The following is a 16549-nucleotide window of genomic DNA, read 5'->3' as shown; positions in this document are numbered from 1 at the left end:
GGACAAACATTAAAATTATCTGTGAATTCCATGAGGCATTACCTGATGACACCATATGTAGTGTTATTCTCATAGGTGAAAAATCATATGTTTATGATGTAAGAAATGAGAGGGTCACAGAGCAATTCTAGAAGAATTATATTATCTTAATACTAGATACACAAGTTGAGCCTGGTGCCCAATTGAAATATTCCAGGTAAAATAAATATGTGTATGTGTGTATGTGTAGGTGTGTATGTATGTGTGTGTGTGTGTGTGTGTGTGTGTGTGTGTGTGTGTGTTTGTGTGTGTAGGTGTGTATGTGGGTGGGTGTGGGTGTGTATGTGTGTGTGTGTGTGGCCTACTTTTAGGTGTGGGCAAAAAAAATATCAAGAGGGGCATATTTTTAACAAATTTATGGACAACAATCTCACAGAAGTGCCTTTTATAAGTGTAGGCAAATCAATCTGAGGGGCGTCATCATTTCTCGGGAACTTCCCGAGGGCATTTTTACAAAAATCTTGGATTAGACGGGGTTCCACACTTGAGCAAAAAGCTCATATGGGCATGTTGAGCCTGTTTTAAGTGTAGCCAAATCTGCTTGAGGGGGGCTCATCCTTTCCGGTCCTGGTTATACCACAAATCCCACTACTTCAGTTGGTAGTAGCAGCCAGTGCCGCCGCCAGGAAGCAGAGGTAAGTGTTGGCGCATCCCTCAGCCACCTACCCTTCTCCTCCTACTCTCATTTGTTTAGCTGAGTAAACTGTAAAACTCCATCTGACCTTCTAATTTCTCCCCTTAGTAAGTGCTCAATCGATATGTAAAGAAGACGATTTAAGTGGTGGAGGCTTGGCTTCCCGGTTTTTCAACCTTTATTTTTCTCTCTTTTGGCATCAACCCCCCCTCCCCCCAATAGGCATGTCTATTTCCATTTGCCAAGCAATGAGTGTTCAATGGATAGGCTCAATGAACTCGAAGATGAACTTGATCGCACCCTCGATGAACTTCATTCATTAGCTGTTTCGTCTACCCCCATCCCCCACACCAATCGGCGAGTCATTACCAGATCTTTAAGTAGGCAAATACAGGCCACTCGAATCGATGCATTAGCTGATCCGCACTGTCCAAACCACCCCGAAGAGTCCTTAGGGCATCAAGTAAAATCGTGCGACCTTGCGGTCAACATGTCGAATACCGCATCCTTTAAAACGCCCGCATTTTCGGGAGGAAAACGAGACAGTGTCCATCAGTTCTTGTTGAAGTTCGACAACCTGACGGAATTTCACGGGTGGAACGAAGAGCGAAAGAAATCGGCTCTGGCGTTAGCGTTGCAGGGAATCGCCCTGGAATGGTTTTCTGGCATTAAGCTTTCCCCGAACTTTGCTAGGTTGTCCTACAACGATCTCAAGGACAAATTAAAAGACACGTTCCCAGAGAAAGGTGACCTCAGGTTAGCCGAGGACAGGATCCGTGCTAGGATCCAAAGGAAGGATGAAACGGTGATGAATTACGTAACGAGTAAATCCGCTCTGGTCAGGAAACTTGTTCCTGGCATTCGAGAGAATAAGCTCATGTATTCCATCATAAGTGGCCTCCAGGATAAATACCTGGAAGCCGCCGAGAAGGAGTTCGCAAGTTTGGAAGACCTTATTAGTTGGCTCAGACGCGTGGAGAAGCGTCGAGTCATCGCTAAAGAACGCAATCGGCAAGAAAAATTCAATACAATATTTGGTTCTAATTCCGGCACGTCGTCTTCCGATTCCTTCTCGTCTGACGAGGAGAAAATCCTTGCGAAGCCGACACGAAGGAAACACGTTCATAGGCACAAACTTGCGAGCGCAGCAGCTCCCACGGCGGAAACAGCTGCCCATCCAGTCGAGTCAGCCAGAGCAACGACCGTTCAGGGCGCCTCCTTTCCACGCACGGCCGTTCCAAATAGCACCGCTCAGGATAATCAAGACGTTAGCCTTCTTGCAAACAAACTTCACGATATGCAAATTTCCCCCATATCAAGGTTCCTCAGGGCAGGGGAGTGTAGATGGCTGGGGATGCGGGTGCAGAACGTTTGCTTCCTGGTGTACTTCTCGTCCGGTTTCCTCCGTCTCCTGGAATGTTCCGACTTGCAGAGGAGAATTCCACAGGAAACGGAGGTTGCAAAGTACAGCGGAACTGGCTACTATTTAAGCGAAGGGTGCCCTGTCACCAGGTCTTATTTTGAGTTGTAATCAGTTGGTAGTAGCAGCCAGTGCCGCCGCCAGGAAGCAGAGGTAAGTGTTGGCGCATCCCTCAGCCACCTACCCTTCTCCTCCTACTCTCATTTGTTTAGCTGAGTAAACTGTAAAACTCCATCTGACCTTCTCATTTCTCCCCTTAGTAAGTGCTCAATCGATATGTAAAGAAGACGATTTAAGATACAAAACTGAAAGATCTTATTCCGCACAGACATGTATTTTATATATTCATATACTTAATACAGTACTGAAGATGATACAATCTATGCATTCAGAATAAATATTGCACATGAATTTTAAAGTTAACTCAAAAAGAAAAGAAATGTGCAAATTTCCAGCTGATGACAAAGAAACCAACAGTATTTTTTGCAATTTAGAGAGATTTCACACGAAAGTGACATGTGACATATGTCACTTGGAGATGAACCAATGAACAGCAACGTTTCACCTATAGTGGATGACGTATTGACAAAATCCCTGTTACTCATTATCAGCTTCTAAATAATGTCACACATCTTTCTAGTCAGTCTAAAAGAAAGTGATAATCGTTCTTTCAAGCTTCACACTATCAGGTCGATCATTGGTGCATGAAGTTTCTCATACCATCCCTTCCATCAAGAAGTAAATTTAACTTCGCTTCGTATCGAACTTAGGTGTCTCACTCATGATCATTTGCTGCAAGGGCTAGACCATTTAATGTGCCCTGTCTAAATGTTAAGTGATTGGCTTATTCCTTTCTAATGTGTAGATTATACTTTCCTCAAACTTTTGATCTTACCAATTATTGACCAGGTTGGGAGATAATGACAGCACTTTAACTAATTTCATTACCTTTTTGAGAAGAGCAGGGCTCTTATACTGTCTCTGAGGAAGTTCGTAGTTTTGTGTATGTCCTTTGCAAGTCTTTATAACATTAAACTTTTCTCAAGGGGCTCTTCACACCCACTTTTTAACTCGGGTATGGGTTCGATACCTGATGGAGACCCATAGTGTTTCGGATCCCACTTTAAACTGTTGGTTCAACCCAATTAGCCTTTATGTGCATAAAGTAGACCTAAAAGAACAGTTCAAACTCAAGTAACGATATCAGATAAGAGGATTCTTCCTCACATACCTTGAATGGCCCAATATGGCCATATATGCCTAAAAGTCCCAAAATTCATTTCAAGCATCTTACTTCCAATTACATATATAAATCATATTGTTAGCATTAAACATATGGAATATAGAGTAAAAGACTATAAGAAATCCTTAAAACACTGCATCAATTAATTTCCACTGTATTGAATATTATCGTAATATTTCTTAATGAAATTCCATGAGACAAACCATTGATAGTCATACTGATAGGATTCTTGGTCGGACACTCACTATGGTGACATGTTATACTTCACCAAGAATGAATTTACATGTTGAAATACTCCAGAAGAAGAAAACAGTTTCAGAGTAAGTACATTACTCTTAATGATTTAGTACTCATACTGTGAAAATGTAAAACATTATATTCTATTGCTAATAACAAATGTAAGGGAAAATAAACAAACATATTGTTATTCAGGTATACATATATTTATTGAATCACTAGTAATTAATATATTTTGCATAAGGTATGATGATCTCATAAGGGGCCTACAGACTTTCACTGGAATAAAAGTTACTGAAATTATTGAAGCATCATTAACACACTCAACAAACATTTCCATAATAGGTTCACATATGTACAGTCTCAAACAGAAAAATGTGTGCATTTTATTTCATTTAATCAAACTGTTCAAATATTTTCAGGACTGTTTAGCTGAAAATCATATCATCGTTTTTCATCCACCCTGCTTGGAATATTTAGTGAAACATTAAATACATTTGTTTCTAACATCCTCAAGCCATGTATTGTGTTGTTAGGTGTTATGTACTTTAAGCAAAATTTATCTCTAAAGCATATATTTTTTTTTAATCCAGAAAAGGGAGAATATCATTTATTATGCATGAGCCATATCTGATGACAAATTTATTCCATAAGAAATGCAATATACTTACTTCGTTCTACATCTCGGTATGCATCATGCACTAACTTATTTCTATTAGAATTCATAAACATTTTCTCTGAAAAATTGTCTCCACAAACTCTGTAACTTTTGTATGTTTTGTGCCTCAAGTCCTTTCGCCATATTTTCTCGAACCATATTTCAGCTCTACAAGAAAAATAAGATGAAAAATTATTTTAGAAACATATAACTATGCAAGACAAAGCATTCTGCATTTTATGTCACTCAAAATTCCATTAAGCAAGAGTTGTTTGTGAGCTAAGGTCAAAGCGTGTCATCACCAAGAAAAGTTACTGAAAATGAATATGCATTAGATCACTATCTGTATCTGCTGAATAAAGTAGTGTCAAATGTATAAGGGTCCATTCTATGATAGCTCCTTCAACTATTGCGGAAAATCTTATGTGCTTGTCACCATTCAATTGATTTATTTTTACTTAATTCTCACATTATTTCTCATCGCAACTAATTCTTATGTTACCATACAATGTGTGGCAATGCAAATAAAAAATATATAGATATTGCACTAAACTTCCTAACATATGAAGCAAAGATTTACCACATTATTTTTTAGAAAGAGTAACTGAACCTTGCTGCCTAACCTACAACTGGCTAACAATGCAATTTTTGTCATTGAATGGATTGCTTTCAAGAAAAATGTTATGACACAACATATTTCTGAAGAAGATTAACTACAGATATAATTAGATGATTCCATTAACAAAATTTATTATTATTAATAATAGGAGTAACATCAATAATTCTGTAGTGTTGGACTAAAGCACATAGATTAAAATGTGATTTGAAACACAAAATCTTCCTTCCGTGGCACCAGTGAGAAAGGATTGTTCTTTACAGTAACACATGTGTAAATGTTGGTAAAATATTTTAGGTATTTTAAATATATATAAAAGGTTCATATTTCGTGTGACAATGATTGCTAAAATTCTACGATAATTAGTATTCTTGCTTAGAGAATTTTATAACAAATCATAGAACGATAGGAACAGTTACCTTAGGTTTCATCGCTTTAATATTTACACGCTTTTATTCATCTTCTGTACATGTTGACAAAGTTTTATATGCTACAAGAAATAAACTTCATGCAGTAGCGAATAGGAGCGCGATAACTTGCAACTTTCTGCATTATAACATGCACAAATGAGCTTTTCTGAACTTCAAGCAAACTTCAAGTTATTCCCACTATTCTCGTTGGCTTCCTATCCTCCTATGTTATTTATAAATAGCATTAAGTTACAAAATCGAACCTTTACCTTTCAGACTTTGTCTTAACACATGACCTTTTATTTAAATTAAGCAAAATACAGAATACGAAGACATGCTAGGAATTATTCTCCGTGGAAATCATATGTGGAAACTAACTTCACGTAAATGATTTTTACATAAAGAGCAAGCAGAATTCATAAATAACTAACCTTTCAGGATTTGACGCAACACGAAAAAAAGACAGCTCTGGGTTCCTCTTCTGACAGTTCGTACAATAAAAATCTGCACAATAAGCCATGTTGTTCTATTTATTTTCTTGTTGTTCTATCCTTATAGTCAGTCAGTGAACGTCCATCACAGATCTTCTTCTTCTTCTTCATGCCCCTCATCGCTTGTATGGTAGCAGTCTTGGGCAACGGTCTGAAAACATTGAGGGCTGGAAATTCGCGCACTAGTATAAACAGCACAATATTTTGTTCCACTTCACTTCAATGTCACTATAACACTGCAATGATGAGGGATGATATCAAAAGCGAAGTTCACACTGTCGAGCAAATCCATAGAGAATCCACATAGTAGAGGGGGAAGGTGATGAAAGTAAAGAGGGCAAGGAGAGAGGAAAAGGAACCTTTTTTCGAAGGAGTCTGTGAAAGAGTGCCTGACGTTGTGTATTCCATAGCGGGCATTGAAAAAATAAATGGGTGGGGGTTTGTTTATGTTCTCCACAGGTACAATTGGGAGAAGGAGTTTGGTGAATTCTTGCCAGATGATCGTTAGTGGTCACGTGTCCCGTTCTAAGGCGTAGGATACAAGTGATCACTTCACGAGGCATTTTTAGGTGATGAAACTAGGGTCGAATAAGGAGTTTATCGTTGAACCATTTATAAGTAGTGGTTTTTGCCACTGCGGCATGAGCCCAATTTTCCCACTGGGAATGAATTTTTTTTTTTTGACCCGAGGTAAAAGATCAGTATAGGCAAGTCGGATAGGAGAGGGGGAAGGAACGTCCACAGCTGTTTTGGCATAAAGATCCACTAGGTCTTGATAAGGATTAAGATTGCTATGTGCTTTGACATAAGTGAACTGTACTCGTTGGTCGTTGTGGTGGAGGTGAAAGTACTCCTGTAAAATTAAGGTGGGAAAGAGTTGCAAACGATAAGCTGCCTTACCACAACGAGCGATCGTAAATAATACACTGAGGGCATCTGTGAGAATTAAAGTTTGCGTGTAGTGTGCTTCACGAGCGTGGAGCAAAGCCTGATAAATGGCATAGCACTCTGCCGAGTAAATAGACGCTTCTGACGATAAGGAAAATTGACGTACAACATTGTATCGAGGGACATAAAAGGCACATCCAACGCGGTCGGCATCTTTGGAACCGTCTGTGTAAATAAAAGTGTAGTCGGGCCATAATTCTTTGTAGTATTCGTGTCGACCGAAATCGGTATAATTAATATTAGGGAGAGGGGCGGTGAGTATCGGTAAAGTGTAAATCAAAGGAGATGTAAATGTGAAGCTGAGATGGTAGGCGTCTCGATCAATATTATAACAAGACAAAAAGAAAAGCCGAGGGCGAAAGCGTTCGAGGGTTAAAGTTTCGTTCAGTTGTCGTTGAATAGCGAATACGGTACCATCACAGATCATATATGGAACGATGTTACGTCACAGGTTTCGTCATGTAGAAGTAGTGACTTTAAAAGTACGATTTTTCTTATACATGTTTAAGAAGAAAAAGGCGTTTAATAAAATATAAAATCATGTTCAATTGATTATTATTGATTAATAGAGACTTAAACTAAATTTTTAACGAGAAATTTAGGATTTGGCATCGATGGTCGCGCCGACTGGTGGCGACTTCGTTCATGCAGAGACAAATGAATTCTGAAATTTACCTTATTCGGCTTTTTGCCGCCGGTGCAACGGGCCTGATTATATTGTGACGAGCACAGTAGTTACAATGTTGTGATGAGTTTGTAATGTGAATTTATGAACGTACGTGTTGTGTTGTGTTGAGTTATGATGAGTTTGTAATGTGAATTTATGAACGTACGTGTTCAAAATAAAACAAATGACTATCGAATATAGTAAACAGTTTGTAAAAGTTATGTACCATACCTAAGTTATGAATGCAAGAAATATTAATATTGGAATCTAGTTTTATGTTGATAAAAATATGTAGGTTTCAGGGTAAACACCGTCTTTTTTCAGTCTTAAGAATCGAAGGAACTTGTTTTGTACATTCTCTATTCCGCTGGTTTCATTTAGGTTTTGTGGGGACAAGACGATAGACGCGTATTCCAATTTCGACCTTACGTAGGTATTGTGATTTGTGATTTGATTTATTTTACTTCGCCTTCTGTGCCACTTTTGGCTAATTTACGAAGATGGGGATCAGTGATGATATGATGAAATTGATGAATGGACACTCACATATATCCATGCCCAGGCCAGGATTCGAACCCGGGACCCCTCGCGTCGTAGCGCGATGTGCTAACCACTCCGCCACAGGGGCCTGCTTACGTAGGTATTGTATAGCATTTGGAATGTTTCTGACTTTTTAAAGTCGTTTCCCATTCTCATTATAAACCCAAGGTTTCGGTACCCTTCTGCTACAATGCGGTCGATGTGCTTTCGGAAACTGTTATTTTCTTCAAACTGAACACCAAGATCTTTATAACTTGAAACTCTGTCTAACGTATGGCCACTGATTGCGTAAGTGTGCGTGTAGGGTTGTTTCTTTCGAGTGAAAGTCATAATTTTTCATTTGTTAAAATTGAGTTTCATAGTTTGTTATGAGCGCACCATCTAGAAGATTTTCAATGTCTTTTTGAAGTTCCAAGGTATCAATATCGTTCGTTATAGACTTAAATATTTTCAGGTCATCTGTGTACAGGAGTTTCTTGGAATGTAGCACAGGCATTCTGGGAGATAGTTAACAATCACAAGAAATAGCAGTGGTCCAAGGTTCGATCCTTGCGGGACACCCGAGGAGGTCTGAAATACAGTAGACATGCTATTAACATACTGTTTTCGGTCTTTCAGGTAGGAGGAGATAAGTTTTAAAACACGGGCTGAGAGGTTAAGATGGTGAAGCTTTTGGAGAAGTGTACCATGGTCAACAGGATCGAACACTTTTGAAAAATCAGTATAAATTACATTAACTCGCCCTTTCCTGTCCAGCATGAAGGTTATAAAGTCGGAGATTTCCAATAAATTTGTTACAATGGACCGTTTAGGTATGAATCCACGGTGGTGAGGGGACAGTATCGGATGAAGGTGACCGGAAATGTATTTACATAAGATTTGTTCGAAGAGTTTTCTGGGAGTTGAAATAAGTGCGACTGGCCTATAGTTGTTGATATCAGCTTTGTTGGAGGTCTTTGGTACGGGCCACACCTCAGAAAGCTTCCATATTTCCGGGAAAACGCAGGTGGAGAGTGAAAGGTTGAATAAGAATGTGTAGCGGGTACTTAAGGCTTTCCGAGCATCCTTTTATCACGTACGGGGGACCATATCGGGACCAACAGATCTTTTCGGTTTTAGTGATTTTATTGCATCTTCCACGTCATTTAGGGAAATTTCACCAATATGGAGCATGCCCAATAGTTCGTTAGTGTTATCCAGGGGGAATGTTGTTTCGTAGCTTGATTTGTCATCGCTTGAAATGACAAGCAAATGCATCCGCAATCTCTTTTCCGCTTCGTAGAGATTTATTTTGGTAGGTGGTGGGGTGGGTAGGTGTTTTCTTTCTTTTGTTTTTTTTACAAAGGATCAAAATCCCTAAATCACTGCCGTCATTCGACGGTGAATGTCTCGCGTACTAGCGCCTTCCGCCACCAGGAAACGAATGACTGCTCGCTGCTCTTCCTTACTGGCCTCTGCGGCATGTCGGACGGCAAGTCCCTGCACGTTTGCAATTCACACGGCTAACACTCGCACTGCTTCACACGAGCCTGTTACGCGAATGCCATGTACCGAGCCACAAAGTAACCCCCATTCCCCTGGCAGCAGGAGTTTCGTGAAGCCGCTGTATCTACACATCGAGATACGAGGTGGCTTGCTTTCCACTGACTGATCCTTATAGGTGAGGAGCAAGTAGGAAAAATGGGGTAATTGAAATTTAAAATTAGATCAAAGTTATACATATTTATTAGAAAATGGGTTTTCTAATAAGTATGTGTACCTATTGATCTAATTTTCTCTGTTATTTATCTTTAATCGTTCTCCACCCTCTTTTCTTCTTAGTTGCGGTAGGAAACATTCCGCTTCTGCGTCGTAGGGGAAGGGTTCCATGTAAACTGTCCTCTGTCGGATCCAGGCAGTTCGTTCTTCTTTTCTATTTCTTAGCAGATCCAGCTATTCCCCGAGTGACCCAGGGTTCCACTATCAGAATAGTCAGTTGAAAGTACGTAATATTCTCAGGCATTTTCTATCATTACACGTTGAATAAACAACAAGACAGACGTTAAGGTATTTATGTCCTAATCAGGATTCGAACATAGGATCTTTCGCTTCGTAGATCGCAACGCTAACCACTCTACCGCCGCAGTCACTGATACACAGAACATGCAGTACATTAATTCAATCAGTGGCATCTCTAGTCTGCAAACATATGTCCAGCCTACAGAGGTCGTTGCTTTTATCGCTAACACGATATATATTTTATAGTAAAGCATTCTTCTGAGATTACTTCAAAACACGTACTATTAGTCTAACCTTCCAAAATCAAACTCTATTAATAGTGCATCTAGCATCAAATATTCCTATCTTAGAGGCAAACCATATATTACTATCTCCTACCATCTATTAGCTGATATGTTCTTCTTCCGTAGACTTTTCTTCTTAACTATTCCTTCCAGCTAAATTTTCTTGTCTTGATCACTTCTGGTATCGTTTTTTTCACAAACTATTTCACGGTTTCGCGTGCTCCTTTATTCATCATAACCACTTTCTAAAGCTTCTAGTCGCATGACCACGTGTATTTCCAACAATTAATGAGTTCTTATTCTGGCTTTATCAATATCTTTTTATTGGCTTCCTACTACAGCACACCAGTCACTCATTACCATGAAGAATTATCTTCTCTATTATTTCAATTTTATTTGACATGGTTCTCTACTTCTTCCTCGATATTCCATGTAAACGTGTATGAAAACCAGGCCTCTTTCAACAGACATCGCCGCATCGCTTTTTATATTTGTGATCCCTATCCTTGCCTCTCTTTGCTCTGTAAACAGTCCTCTCATAGAGATAAACAACTGCCACCACCACTAAAGAAAATATTGACCTTGTTTTGAAAATGATCATTCAACATCGCCAATTGTCAACATGTCAAGTAGCAGACAGATCAGACGTCTCATAAGTGCGAGCCGATTACCTTGTGAAGATATAGTTTGGCTTCTCAGAACTTTCTGATCGATTGGTCCCATGTCTTCTGACTCCTGAGTAGAAGCACACTCAGCACAAGATGTCAAGGAACAATTTGGAATTTTTTGAAGCGGATGTGGACAAGTTTCTTGCTCGATTCACTACTATGGATGAGTGTTGGTCCCACTACTATCAGCCGGAAACAAAAGAAGAATCCAAGCAATAGGAGCAGGCATCACCTTTCACACCGAAAGAGGTCAAGGTCACCCCGTCAACCGGGAAGGTGATGGCATCAGATTTTCGGGATCGCTAGGTTTTCCATGATGTGCTTATTAATTCCCTTGCATGGAGTCACACCAGCACCGGAGAGTTTACTCTGACCTACCGGAACGTCTCAGAGTGCAAGGTCAAGGAAAGAGACCAAGCATGCTGACCAGAAGAGTCCTCTTCCAACAGGACAATGCTCCCGCACGCACCACAGCGATTGCCACGGCTACAATCCATGGCTCCGGGTTCCAGTTTCGTTGACCAACGACGTCGTTGCAATCATTGAAGCCGTGGAGGTGTACGTATGGTCCCAACATGAAGAGTTCCTTTCCACTGGGATAAAGACGCTTCAACACCACTGGAGCAATGTGTAGCCCTTGAGGTGGGTTAGCTTCTAAAATAAAAGCATTGTCAAATCTCTAACTTCTTTGGTTTTCTTGAGGTTCAAAACTTTTCAGCCACCTCTCGTAAAATCACTGAAATATGTTTCATGGTTTGTAAAACATTTTACCGTCGAGTGACGCCATTAAAAATACACAGTTCTGGGCACCCAAATTTTGTGATGTTTGTAGTTTTCCTATATTTTTGGCACAATTTAAGAACGAGATATGATAAGCATAGTAATTGGGCGATAAAGGGAAAAGTGTTCTCCTAGCAAGGATTATATTATGCGAAGAATTCTTCTCAACTACCTCCAAGACTAAAATAACATACCCACCTAACAATTTACACTACGAGTGCTGATCTTTACACATTGGTATTGTGATTACAGTTGGTATTGTGTAGTTGAGGGAAATCCCTTAAGAGAACACAATGTCTCTCAGCCTTAGCTCAACCATAAAATGTATTTGCCAACTTATGTGTAAGGGAACGTGTGTCTTCCCGAAAAGTAACAGCAAGAATTGTGCTTGTGCTTTAAGACTTAGATGGGTAGGCTATGTGGTACGAATGGGAGAGTAAAGACGAATTTACAGGATTCTTGTTGGGAAACCTGATGGTAAGATACTTGTAGGAAGGCCAAGACGAAGATGAGGGGATAAAGTTGATAAAGGAAATCGGTAAGGAAGGAAAATATTGGATTTATCACGCCCAGGATAGTGACAGATGGAAGGCTAGTATTGGTGCAGCCATAAAGTTTCGAGTTCAAGAAGGCTAAATAGTTAGTTAGTAGTTAGTGCTTGTAAGAATCGTAAACTGCAAGAAAAATACATTTAGTTTGGTTGTTGCTATGAGCAGTTTTTGGGTTACACCTTTTACAAAACTTCAGTAGATGCAAGTTAATTCCCGGTATGGCGGTACGTCATAGGTGAGGGTTACCTGCACGCAATCACGTCACGAGAGCACCCGAAAAAAAAATTCCCTTGACACCAAAATGACAACTTCAATCTTGTATTTTCAGATGGCTCTCATGTGTCATACCCGTAACGCGGGAAGCGCAGATTTGTTGATTACTGAAGAGGAAATCTAAGCCACAAAAAATTATATTGCTGTTTGGAAACTATAAAATTACCCAATAAAAATAAAATATCCAAATAAAGGATATACTTGACTAAGTCACCAAATAATTCAACCTTTGACTTCAAATTCAGAATTAGCACAGATGTATCTGGAGTAATTTACATGTTTTGTCCCCACCCACTTCCATGCCTCTCAAGCATGTCTATTGCATTTCAAAATTTTGAAGTTACCCAAATTCCTAACCTATCCCTGGATATATGCCATATCAATTACAAGCATAAGATAACATGAGATACATGGGCAGGACACACAAAGTTTCCCCTTCTGTAAGAAAACACACAAATATTAATACATGAAACATGCACTTATCACATACCAATTCTAGTGAACATATTCAGGGTGAAATAGAACTCATAAATTAATTAACTCATTTATTAATATGAGATATTACACCTCTGATACATATCAACAACTGGAGCTGTTTATTTATTCAAAAGCACACACCTCGTTGCTTATTGCAGCATGAACAGCTGATTTAAGTCTTAAGTATTTCCACCATGTGACAAGTTAGGCAACATCGCCTCATTTGCACATAATTTACGTTAAGGTAATAGTATTAACTAGGATCACTCGTGAACAGAAGGTTGAAAACAATTGCACATCAATTACAAGCCGTGCAAAATATTCACTATTCTGTCTTTGTCTGCAAACTACATGCCCATATAAGGACATATGACCTTGAAATATTTTGACGTATTAAAGTGCACTTTGTTATTGATTCCTACCCAGACCTAAATTACCTATTCAAAGTTCTTTCTTTTCTGATGATTTAATCAGGTTTTGTTCTAGATATTTGAGAAAACTCAATTATTTATAGTAATGGCATCGCCCGCCATTTGCTGCAAGCCACGAGATTCAGAATGATCGTTTCGCGATCTATATTTCACCACTTCGAATCACACGCTAGCATGCTTTGTCCACAAACGTATTTTAGGCAGATCTACCCAATAAGTACTAAAACATGAGCCCATGAAAGATATATAACTACAACGGCTTACCTCCTGAAGCGGTGGGATCACGTGAAGCATCCACTCACCCTACCTTTTTTCATGGATCGTTATAAACGTTCGATTTCACTTTCACTAAATGCCCATTCCATCAGATGATCTCCTATTGTTCAAAATAGTAATACATTACTCCAACGTCGTCCACGTATCCTGTGAAAGCCAATCTTTGAGGATTATTTTCCTCTCGGTTCTGCATCGAACCTACCAAAATTCCACGATCCTTTCTTTTTTCTTACACTTTCCCTCCAAGTCCCAACAACTCTTTTTTACATCACGTTTTTCCGCGTAACAACACGAATTTTTCTGAACATAATATTGAGTACTAATATATATATGTATGTATCAATGATCTTATTGTAATAAAGACTTAAATACTCATAGTTATTTTATTTATGCGAAATAATGGAGAATAACATGCTGCATAAGTTAATTTTTAAGGTTAAGTGTACAAATTGCAAGACCCCGTAAAATCGCTGTCAGCCCGAAATGTCCCTGTGCAAAAGGCGACATCAAACTTTTCGCGGTAATTATTATTAAAATAAAGGATATTATAACCTAAAGTCAAAAAGTGCTACCAGGAAGCTTAAATATGAATCAAAATGTATTTTATCATAAGATCGATATCTACACGTGACGTAACTCGAGAATTTATAGTTTAATTCCTAAAATTTCGATTGGGGCCTTCCAACATTAATTTTTTCATATTAACGTGATAACGTGAGCAGTGATTATTTTTAACAGCACTTATACTCCATCTTTCGTGTATTCTCTCAATTACTTGCATGCCATGTACATGGACATGTTCAAATCACCTCTAATCATCTTACATGTGTCTATATACAGTAAGATAAACCAGCCATATGACAATATCTGTCATACCGGATGTAAAGAATTTCAGGTGAACGCCTTTACGTTCACAAAGAATTTCTTGACCCCTTATAACCCTCTGCCCACAAAGTGAGTTGGTATCATTGTATGACGTCTTGCCTCATTTTGATTGGCTAGCATGCTCAGAGCCATGAGGAAGAATCAAGCCTGCTCAGTCTATGCGCAAGCTACAACCTGTTATATCTCTATTCTTAAATCTATTATTTTTATCTATTCATGTAATAGTAGCAATACAATATTAATTTATTTACACATAATTATGAATAAACCAGCCGGACCCTGTGCCCGAGTGGTTAGCACATCCGCTCCGACGCCAAGGGTCCCGGGTTCGAATCCAGCTCGGGCTTGGTTGTTTGTGAATGTCCATTCATCAATTTCATCATTTCATCACTCATCCCCATCTTCGCAAATTAGCCTAGAGGCACAAAACGCGAAGTAAAGTAAACTAAATCAATCAATCAATCAATTATGAATAAACCTATAAATTATATTAACGTATAATTTTAAACATTATTGTTATTTGGTTCTTCAGCTTCTGAAATATATTTCTGGATACGTGCCTGAACATAAAATATTCCATTAAGTTCGCTTAATTTATTAGTAAATAATTATAGAAACGTTTATAATGTTAACAGGTTTTGTACATCTGAAATTCTTTGAAATCGCACAAAACCCATGTTAATTGGACATTTTCCAAAGCAAATAACCTCTCCTGCCTCTTTTAAAGAAGTTTTAACGGACAATTACAGGGGTTTTTCAAACTGCGCAGAAGCTTTGAAAAATGTTGCCACATTTAATCCTCTAAAAAATAAATAATTACCTAAGTTGCATTTTGTTTGACAAGTTAACCGACTAATCCAGGGACTATTAAACTGCGTAGCAGTTAGTGACAAAAAAAAAAAAATTGCCGCCATGAGAAAAATGCCATGCCATGAATTAAAAAGAAATACTTGTCTTCCTTGGCTTTTTCATTCAGGAAACACACAAATAAAACTTCGATCGCAAGTGTAGGGTGTTGGGAAATATTAATACCTCCATAACATAAAGATATATTATTATTATTACGTGGTTTGTCCCCAGAAGACGTAACTTCATATAAATATTTGGTGGGGGGGGGCGGTCAAAATTTAAAATATTTTTTTACGCATAATGTATAGCCTATACTTCTTGAGAAATTGAGGGGGCAGAAAGTCAGCGCCTATTCTTGTTACACAATATAAACATAAATGTATACAAATATGCAGAGCAAAACACGAACTGGTTTCCTTTCACGCATTCTCCCATTTCTAGTAATTAGTAACATATACGTAAAATAATTACGTATTTCACAGTAGAAATGTAGGTACACAATTGATAAATGCATATCTATGAAAGGAAACATCCGACCCTGGCTTTTCCAGGGTTATGCAGTGATACGAACTGCAAGAAATAACCATAATTACGGCTACCGCGCACACAGCCAACGGGTTCGTCCGCGGCGAGTCAGCTATCTACCCATATCAGAGCATTCCCTGACATTCGCTACGAGACTCGGCGGCAAGCGGCCCGGCATCAGCGCTTGTCTTTCCCGGTGAACGGTGAACAGTCGCACGCTACAGTCTGTTTCTTTCGCTCTCCCCGCCTTCGCTCTCTTTCCCTTTCTGTTGACGTTGCAGACTGACGCCAGTATAATCCTCCCTCGGAAGTTGTGTTGTGTCGTGTCCGTGTGTTGAAGATTGTAGCTTAATATGGCACCACAAAAGTTTACATTACAACAAAGGATTTATCTTGTCGAGTGTTACTTCGGGAAGAGGAATTGTGGAGAAGTGCGACGACGTTTTGCAACGAAATTTCCTGGTGTTCCCATTCCACATAGGACCACTATATTAAACCTCGTAAAAAAAGGTTTAGAGTAACAGGGTCAGTTCTGAATAAAAGTGGAAAGAAAAATTGGGAAATAAAGTATGCAAAGACAATCCGCACACCATCCGTGAGTTAAAAGAGAGTATTGTACGAGAAATCGGGAGAATTACAGTAGAAGAAC

The sequence above is a fragment of the Lepisma saccharinum genome, chromosome 13, assembly GCF_977018435.1.
Source record: "Lepisma saccharinum chromosome 13, izLepSacc3.1, whole genome shotgun sequence".
Lineage (NCBI taxonomy): Eukaryota > Metazoa > Arthropoda > Insecta > Zygentoma > Lepismatidae > Lepisma > Lepisma saccharinum.
This window is presented reverse-complemented; position numbering follows the sequence as displayed.